The sequence below is a fragment of the Nicotiana sylvestris genome, chromosome 6 (genome assembly GCF_000393655.2).
Source record: "Nicotiana sylvestris chromosome 6, ASM39365v2, whole genome shotgun sequence".
Taxonomy (NCBI): Eukaryota; Viridiplantae; Streptophyta; class Magnoliopsida; order Solanales; family Solanaceae; genus Nicotiana; species Nicotiana sylvestris.
The window spans coordinates 45,818,014-45,827,366 of NC_091062.1; positions in this window are offsets into that span (position 1 = coordinate 45,818,014).

The window sequence follows — 9,353 nt, forward strand, 5'->3', positions numbered from 1 at the left end:
CAAACGGGAGAAACCATTACCTTAGACCTTATTCCAACTGTTTACACATCAAGCATAGTTAATTTTCAGCTGTTAATTATTTTCGGACTTTAGTTGTTAGAAATATCATCAATTGTGAATTACAAAGTTTGGGAAAAATTGATTCTGTGAATTTAGTATATCAGTCAAAAGTAATTGATAGGTTAATTCTCTGTGGTTTGACTCTGGGCAGAATTACTCAGATTATATTTGCTACGTCCGTGTGTGTCTTTGTATAAGGCATAGTTTGGCGTTATCAATCTACATGAGAGATTTGATAAGGTAAATGACACTCGTTGTTATAATTTGCACATGGAAACAACCACTTTTTGTCAAGGTACCTCTTCTATCTTTGTCTATTATTCAAAACTTAAAGATCTCTGGGATGAATCTGAGTCTGTAATACCTAGCCCTGGTGTGATTGTGCCAAAACAAAGGAGTTTATTGTGCATCTACGAATACAAAAAGTATATCAATTTTTAATGGTCCAAAATGACTCTTACTTACAAGCTCGTAGTCAAATTCTTATGATGAAGCCCTTACAAACAGTAAATAAAGCCTATGCACTGTTTATGAGTGATGAGAGCTAACGGGATGTAGCTGCATCAACTGGTGTGTTAGGTCCTCCTCCTACTGTGAATGCAAATACCTATGACTCTACAACACTCTATAGTGTTAAGTCCAACTCTAATCCAAAGTTTAGAAAGAACTATAATGTTCAGTGTGAGTTTTGCAAAATGAAAGGTCATAGTAAGGAGAATTGTTACAAAATAATAGGATATTCCTCTGATTATAAGTTAAAGAATAAAGGGGGAGCTAGTGCACATAATGTAATGATAGAACCTGGTTACTTCATGCCTTTATATGCTGATAGTGCCTCTCAGCACATGCCAATGCAGTCACTGCCTGTAAACTATGGTCATCATTATGCAATGGGTCATGGTGCTGAAAACTACCAGGTACAAGGGAACTCTGGTTCTCAGGTTCAGGCTAGTTCTGCTGTTTCACAGGTTTAAGGTACTGCAAATACCAAGCCATCAGCTCAAGGAGGTGGTTTTCCATTCACCAAAGAATAATATGAGCAAATCATGCATATTTTGAACAACAATCACAATGGCACTTCATCATCTACTTCTCAGGAAAATGCAGCAGGTACTACCATTGCTCTTTTGGCATCTTCTAGTCCACAAGAGTGGATCATTGACACAGGAGCCATAAACCATATGGTTTTAGATATCAATCTATTAACCAAAACCTCTTTAACTGCACCCACTAATCCCAGAAAAGTTCTATTATCTAATGGAGATGTCACTCAAGTAACTCACATTGGAGATAGTCATATTTCAGACAACAATGTTATTAAAGAAGTTTTCTATGTGCCTCAATTCAAATTCAACTTGTTGTCAGTCTCCAAAGTGACAAGACACCTAAGATATTTTGCTTCTTTTTATCCTGATTTCTATGTATTTCAGGATCTTTTCAGTGGCAGGGCGAGGGAGATTAGTAGGGAGAGAGATGGACTTTGTTTCATGCAAAATCATGGTTCCAAGAAGTTCATTGCAATCTCATTGGCTGCTGCTGGAATAAAGTCCCATAGGAGTAACTCTACCATTGATGTTAGTTTGTGGCATAAAAGATTGGGACATGTGTCTAGTATAGTTCTTAAGAAGTTATTTCCTGCCAAACTAGCAAATATTACTGATACCATAAATAAATGCACTGTATGTCCATGTGCTAAGCAGACCAGATTGCCCTTTCCTAATAGCTGTATTAAAAGTACTACTGCCTTTGATCTAATTCATGTGGATGTTTGGGGACCTTATAAATATGCAACATTTGATGGTGATAGATATTTTCTAACAGTTGTTGATGACTTCACCAGAATGACTTGGTTATTTCTCTTAAAACTAAAGTCTGATGTGTGTGTAGTCCTTACTCAGTTTGTTGTCTTTGTTCAAACTCAATTCAACAAAACTCTGATAGTAGTCAGATTTGATAATGGATTTGATTTTGTAAATTCTATTTGTCATGCACAATTTCAAAAGTACGGTATTATTCACCAGAAGACTTGTGCATATACCCCTCAGCAAAATGGAGTTGTTGAGAGAAAACACATGCATATTTTGGAGGTAACTAGAGCCTTGAGGTTTCAAGCACATATTCCTATTAAATATTGGGGTCAATGTGTTATTGCAACTATTTATATCATTAATATAATGCCAACTTCTATTCTCAATGGCTTGTCTCCCTTTGAGCTAATATATGGACAAGAACCTACACTGGAGCATTTGAGAGTTTTTGGATGCTTGTGTTATGCCAAGCAAGTTCAAGAGGCAGATAAGCTTCTTCCCAGAGCTAAACCTATTGTTCTTATGGGCTTTTCTGACACTTAAAAGGGCTATGTACTGCGGGACCTTGCTACTAATTGCTTCTTTATTAATATGGATGTCTCCTTCAGGGAGGATATATTTCCTTTTAAGGAGTCTCAATCCTCACCTTTACCTGTGTTTTTGTCATCTGATTCTTCTACTTATGATGAAGATTACATCTCAGCTTCACATGAGTCTCACAGCTCAAGGCAGGCCCCTTCTCCGTCTACTTCTATTAGCCTTAGCCCTGAGGGTGATAACTCAAGACAGGAAGCCTCAGAGCAGCCCTCCAGTGCCTCTGCAGGAGTGTCAACATCATTGCCTTCTGCTGATCAACACACCACTGTCCTAAGAAGATCTCTGAGGACCAAGCAGGCTCCTATTTGATTGAAGGATTTTGTAACATGTCCAAGTCACAAATTTGTTTCTTATTCTATTGTCGACTATATCTCCTATAATGGTGTTTCCCCCAAGTATCAATACTATCTACCTGCCTTCTCTTCTATAGTAGAACCTATTACATTTGAAGAAACAGTCAAGGATCCTAGGTGGTTTGATGCAATGCAAGCTGAAATTGCAGTTTTAGAATCAAACCATACTTGGGATGTAGTGCCTTTGCCCGATGACAAGGTACCCATTGGTTGTAAGTGGATCTACAAAGTAAAGTACAAAGCCACAAGAGAGATGGAGAGGTTCAAAGCTAGTCTTGTGGCCAAAGGGTATAGCCAACAAAAGGGCATTGACTACTAGGAAACTTTCAGTCCAGTAGTCAAAATGGTTACTGTTAGGATAATTCTAGTTGTTGCTGCTTCTGCACATTGGCACATATCCATCAAATGGATGTGTAAAATGCCTTTCTGTCGGGAGATTTACATGATGAGATCTATCTGACTCTTTTTAAGGATTTCAGAGTCAGGGGGAGAGCAGACCAACATGCAGACTTCTGAAATCTTTGTATGGAGTTAAACAGGCACCAAGACAGTGAAATGCCAAACTTTCTGAGGCACTATTGAAGTTTGGGTTCATGCAGAGTCAACATGACCACTCATTATTCATAAAAGGGATAGGAAAATACGTTATAGTTGTCCTGGTGTATGTGGATGACATGCTCCTCACTGGTCCTGATCTGATACTATTGGAAGAGGCCAAGGCCAAACTGTAGCAGGCTTTTAAAATTAAAGACCTAGGTGAACTGAAATACTTCCTTGGCATTGAGTTTGCCAGGTCACAACAAGGCATTCTAATGCACCAAAGAAATATACCCTGGAACTGATCTCTAAACTTGGGCTGGGAGCTGCAAAACCAGCTGTCACACCTATTGAAGCTGACATTAAGCTAACCAGTAAGGAGTATGATGAGAATATTAGTATTCACAACATAACAAATGATGAATTGTTACCAGATCCTAGCAAGTATCAAAGACTACTAGGAAAATTACTCTATCTGACTGTCACAAGACCTGACATAGCCTTTAGTGTTCAGACACTAACTCAGTTTATGCAGAAACCCAAAAGATCTCATATGGAAGCTGCACAAAGAGTAGTCAGATATGTGACAAATCAGCTTGGACAAGGCATACTTTTATATAATAAAAAGAAGAACATCATCACAGCCTATTGTGATGCTGACTGGGCAGCTTGTCCTCTCACTAGAAAATTAGTAACTGGCTTCTTCATTATGTATGGTGAGTCACTAGTGTCCTAGAAGTCTAAGAAGCAGAGCACTATCTCTAGAAGTTCTGCTGAATCAGAATATAGAAGCATTGCATCAATTGTGGCAGAGTTAGTTTGGATACTTGGATTGTTTAAAGATATTGAAGTGTCAGTTGCGCTTCCTGTGAACATTCACACTGATAGTAAGGTAGCAATTCAAATAGCTACAAATCCAGTATTCCATGAACTTACCAAACACATTGTGATCGATTGTCATTTCATAAGGGAGAAGATACAAAATGGGCTGGTGAAGACAGAGTATGTTGCCACGAAGGAACAACTTGCAGATGTTCTAACTAAAGGCTTAACTAGAGTACAATATGAATACTTGATGTCCAAGCTAGGTGTTCTTAATGTCTTTATACCACCTAGCTTGAGGGGGAGTGTTGAGGAAAGAGGAGTGACTTAATCATGAAGTGTAGTTTAGTCTATTTATACATATCCGGATTAGTTAATTTGTTAGAGGTTAATGATGTGAGTGATTGGTTAGTTAGGAAGTTATATTAGTACTAAGCTAATTGTATATATAGGCTAATGTAAAGACCATAACACAGAGAATGAAAGTCTCTCACTGTTTCATTCATTTCTTCCACTTCCTTTCTCTTCGTCTCTCTTCTCCCTCTCAGCTAGGATTTTCTGTTGTCCTTGATCTATAAACTTTAGCATAATCTGATAGTGATATCGACTCTCCATAAAAGAGAAATTTATAATCTTGAAAATAAAACAAATATTATATTTCAACAAGTAATTATAATTTATTAGCTTACATAGTTCTTTACCGTGATAGCGTATAAAAGTTAAACTTAAAACATAAAAATTCAAGCATCATATCGGCATCGTCTTTTGTTAGCTACGTCTATCACTACTGAATTTTAAACTATTTTGCGTCTTTATGCTTTTCGCATTTTTCTATCTCAGTCAACATGCATGCACGTTCGCTTAGTTCACTTGGATAAATGTGCATGTGCCTATTTAATCCACATATATTCATATTTTATTGATGACGTTGTATAGGACTTTGGGGCGTTACAAGTTGCAGTGAGTTATTGGAATTTATTTAGTCAAAATATTTAAAGGAAAGTGCAAAGCAACAACATACGTAGAGTTCAAAGTTTGAATTCCCTATTTAATTTGCAGCCTCTAATGATAGTAAAATGATTAACTTGACAGATGTATTCTTATTTGTTTTTGTTGATTCCCACCTGATATTCAGTAATTGCGTTAGAGCTCGATTAAATTTTAGTTCGTACCTAAAAACCTCATATTAGAGGGTTAAAACACCCCTTACATAGAAGATTTCATATTCAATTATGATTCAGTCATTTATACGTAGTTTGACCCCTCGATAGTAACAAGCTAGCTTTTTATGTGTCTCGTAGACTAATAAGTAACTAAAAGTGGGAGTCTAATTAATATTAATTTGGATCCTTGCTATTCCGGCCTACATGGATTAATTAGAATGAATTATACTACTCCCTCCGTTTCATATTAGATGAGCTAGTTTGACTCGGCATAAAGTTTGAGAAAAAAGAAGAAACGTTTGAAATTTGTGGTGTTAAAAGCTTAAGGGTAAAAGGTTTGTGGGGCCATGACATTTGTGTGGCTATAAAAGCTTCTCATTAAGAGTAACTAGTATTAGTACTAGTGCGATGCGCGGACACAAATCATGTCGGGTTGTGATTTGAATTATTTGAATTATGTATAAATAACTTTAAAATATAAACCTTCCAGATAAAATTTATTGATAATCATTAGATATTAATTAAGAAACAAGACATGAAACCATTTCGCAAATCTCGTAGTGGATAACCTATTTTCTTTTTCTATATTTATATAATCCAATAGGTTAATTTTAGTACTTGAATTTCGTTTCGTTATCAATATGAAAAATTACTAACTATGTCATGTGTTGATTTGTCTCGTTTGAACATATTAAATTATATTATTTTAATAAAATTCTTAGTATTAGTTTATTTTTTATTTCAAGCTTTAATAACTCTTATTTTTTTAAATTTTACACAATTTTTTTTGTCCTTTGCTTATAATTATTATATTATTTATTATTATTATTATACATGTGATTTTTTTTGGCTTACTAATTGAATTTATATTTTGCTTATTATCCTTTTAATAATTGTAATATATTTTTTATTCTTGAAATTTAATATATTTTACGCTTTTATCCTCTTATTAAAAACTATTTTACTATTTAAATCTATCAATAATATTTTTGAAAATAATTCAATTATTTACTTTATTTTATTTTAAATTAATTTAAAGTATAAATATTCTTACATTATATCTATTTTTTTCTTTATATAGTCTCTTCCCTATTAAGAAATTTTTAATTAGTATTTTACCCGTAATCAAAATAATATCATATTAGCCTTTAAGTTGTAACTTTGATTAGTATAAAATATTAATATAGAAGTTCTTTGATTATTATATTCCAAATCTATTAAGTTTTCTTATATTTATTTTTTGTATTACATGCAATAAAAAAAATTCTCTTTTAGTTTCAACATACAAAATTTGACTTTTAATTTTAGTTAATAAAATTACTTATATTAGATATTTATTTTATATTTTTAAATTTTAATTCTATATATAGTAAGACTTTAATTTTTGGTGTCACTTTATTTAGTATTATTATCCATTACTATCCTTTAATATAATATAGATAATCTAGAAATTTTTTAATCTTAAAATAAATATCTATTTTATTTTAAAAATATTTCTTGAATTCTTAAGTTATTTAAATTTATCAATAGTATTTTTATGTATTTTATTTCACTTTATTTTATTTTCTAAACTAATTCTTAGCATAAATATTCTCACGCTATTTCTAATTTATTTTAGATATTTTTAAGTTATTATTTTATCTGTTAGACATAAGTTGCGTGGTATTATCCACAATATGATATTTCTTATCATAATAGATAAATAACAACTTTCTCATCTCAAATTTAAATAAGTTTTATCATTTTCTTTATGATGAAAGATTTGATTAATTTCTCTCTATTTATTCCTTATTTTTGCTATTCTATTGTTCAATACATAATATTATTACAATTGTTATGTAGCTTTCATTAGCTTGTTTAATTTAATATCTGTTTCTACCACATTCATTTTAGTATTTATCATAAAAGTTAATTTCTTATTTGTTTGAACACATTATATCTAATGATAATGTTTTCATTATCATTTTATTTCTTTATGTACTATTTCTAAAAATAATAAAATTATGAAATGAAAGAAAAGAAAACAGATCAAGTGGTTAGTGAATAATTATATTTGGAAAGCTATCAAAATTTATTTACTATAAGAATGTGAGTTAATTTTAATTGATTTCTACCATAAATTAAATTTGATCAAATCTAAGTTGTTTTATTCCTTATTAAATTTGTCTAAAAATCTATTTAGATTATGTCTTAAAAATGTTAAGTGACATTTTCTGAATATGTCCCTTAGCTTAATGTCATGCCTCACTACCTTCCTTTTAATTTAATATATATATATATATAGAAGATATAAATATTTAAGTTTTTTCTTATCTTATAAATAATTGTATACTTTATGTAAGATCTTATTTTACTGCTTGAATATTTTAATTTTTTGAAGTCAATAAATCTTTAATATCATAAGTAAATTTTAGTTTTATTATATATTTTAACTTACTTCAAAGTATAAATAGTCATATGTTATCTCAATTTACGTTTTTCTATATTTTTTATTTTTTTCAATTATAGTTTTTAGTTAATTTTTTACCTCCATATTTCTAGCCAATTTAGAAGAAAATCTTCGAGTGAATCAATATATATATATATATATATATATATATATATATATAAAGAGAGAGAGATTATATTTGTCTAAGATATATTTAGATTGTGTAAGACTCATTAAACTACTTCTCTTAATTACTTTCCATTTATAATTTTTAATAATTAATATTGTCTTATAATTGCCAAGTGGCTTCATTTTAGCTTGCCACTTGGCTTAACCACAATGTATACTACTCTCCTTTTAATATAATATAGATAGTATTAATACTCGTGCGATACACAGATAATTAAAAAGAACGATGTACACCATATAGTTTAATATGTTAGTGTTAATACCATCTTTATAACCAAACATTAAAAACATATTAAGATTCCGGTAAAACTTTCATTCCATCTCCTAATAAATGCTCCATAAGAAATAATAATACTATACAATTTGCTTGATATGAATGTTCCACGAAAAATAATAATGCTATACAATTTGCTTGATATGAAGCATGTGCCTAAGGGAACATTATTGTAGCAAATGCTCATGGACATAATTTTCTAGAAGTTGTCCTCTGTATTGAGGTTTATCACTACAAAAAGGCATGGGTAAAAATTCAAGAAATTTTGGTCCTTGGGCGACAATTTTTGACGGAAATGAGAGACAACATATATTGTATTACTGATGAGATAATGAAAAAGACATGCCAGAATGATCTTTAGAAGGAAACTTAGTTGGCATCTAATATTATTGCTCACTTTCAGATATTTTGATTAAGTGTAGAATAAAATATATTCAAATACATCAATAGCTTGGATTCTAGGAAGCCAATAGATCTCATCACACCAACATCAGAATCTAGATGAGCTTCATGCACTTGGACTGCAGATAACATAGTCACAGGACACTGTTCCATGTCACTACAGGTGACATCTTTTTAGACTTTCTCAATGCATCTAGCTTATTTATGCTCTCTGCAATATCCAACTTTGGATTAAAGTAAAAAGTTGCATACTACCTCAATATAGAATTCCCCAGTTTCTGGTTCTTTGGCGAGTGTTACTGTCCACCCAGCAGCAGATGAGGATTGCTAGTATAATCCATTAGTATTCTCCATTTCTCACTAATTTGCAAGCTCTAACACGACAGTATCACTCAAATATGATAAAAACTTGTGGCAGATTAATCACAACAACATGACAATAAAATACACAAATGCATTAAACAATAATGACATAGAGTAAATCATACATAAAGAAAACAGAGAAATACTTAACTGGCTTCAAGATTCTAGGAGTGAGGGGCTGAAAAAAAAAAGCTAAAATGTCATCTCTGATGAACTGCCACATAACATAGTTATACTAAATTAAAAATATTAACTAAAGAAAATGATATATAAGACCAAAGGATCATAAGACAATAACAATACTCAATAACTAAATGATAAATCATTTAATAATAGCTCTTCCAATAGTTGCTTGAA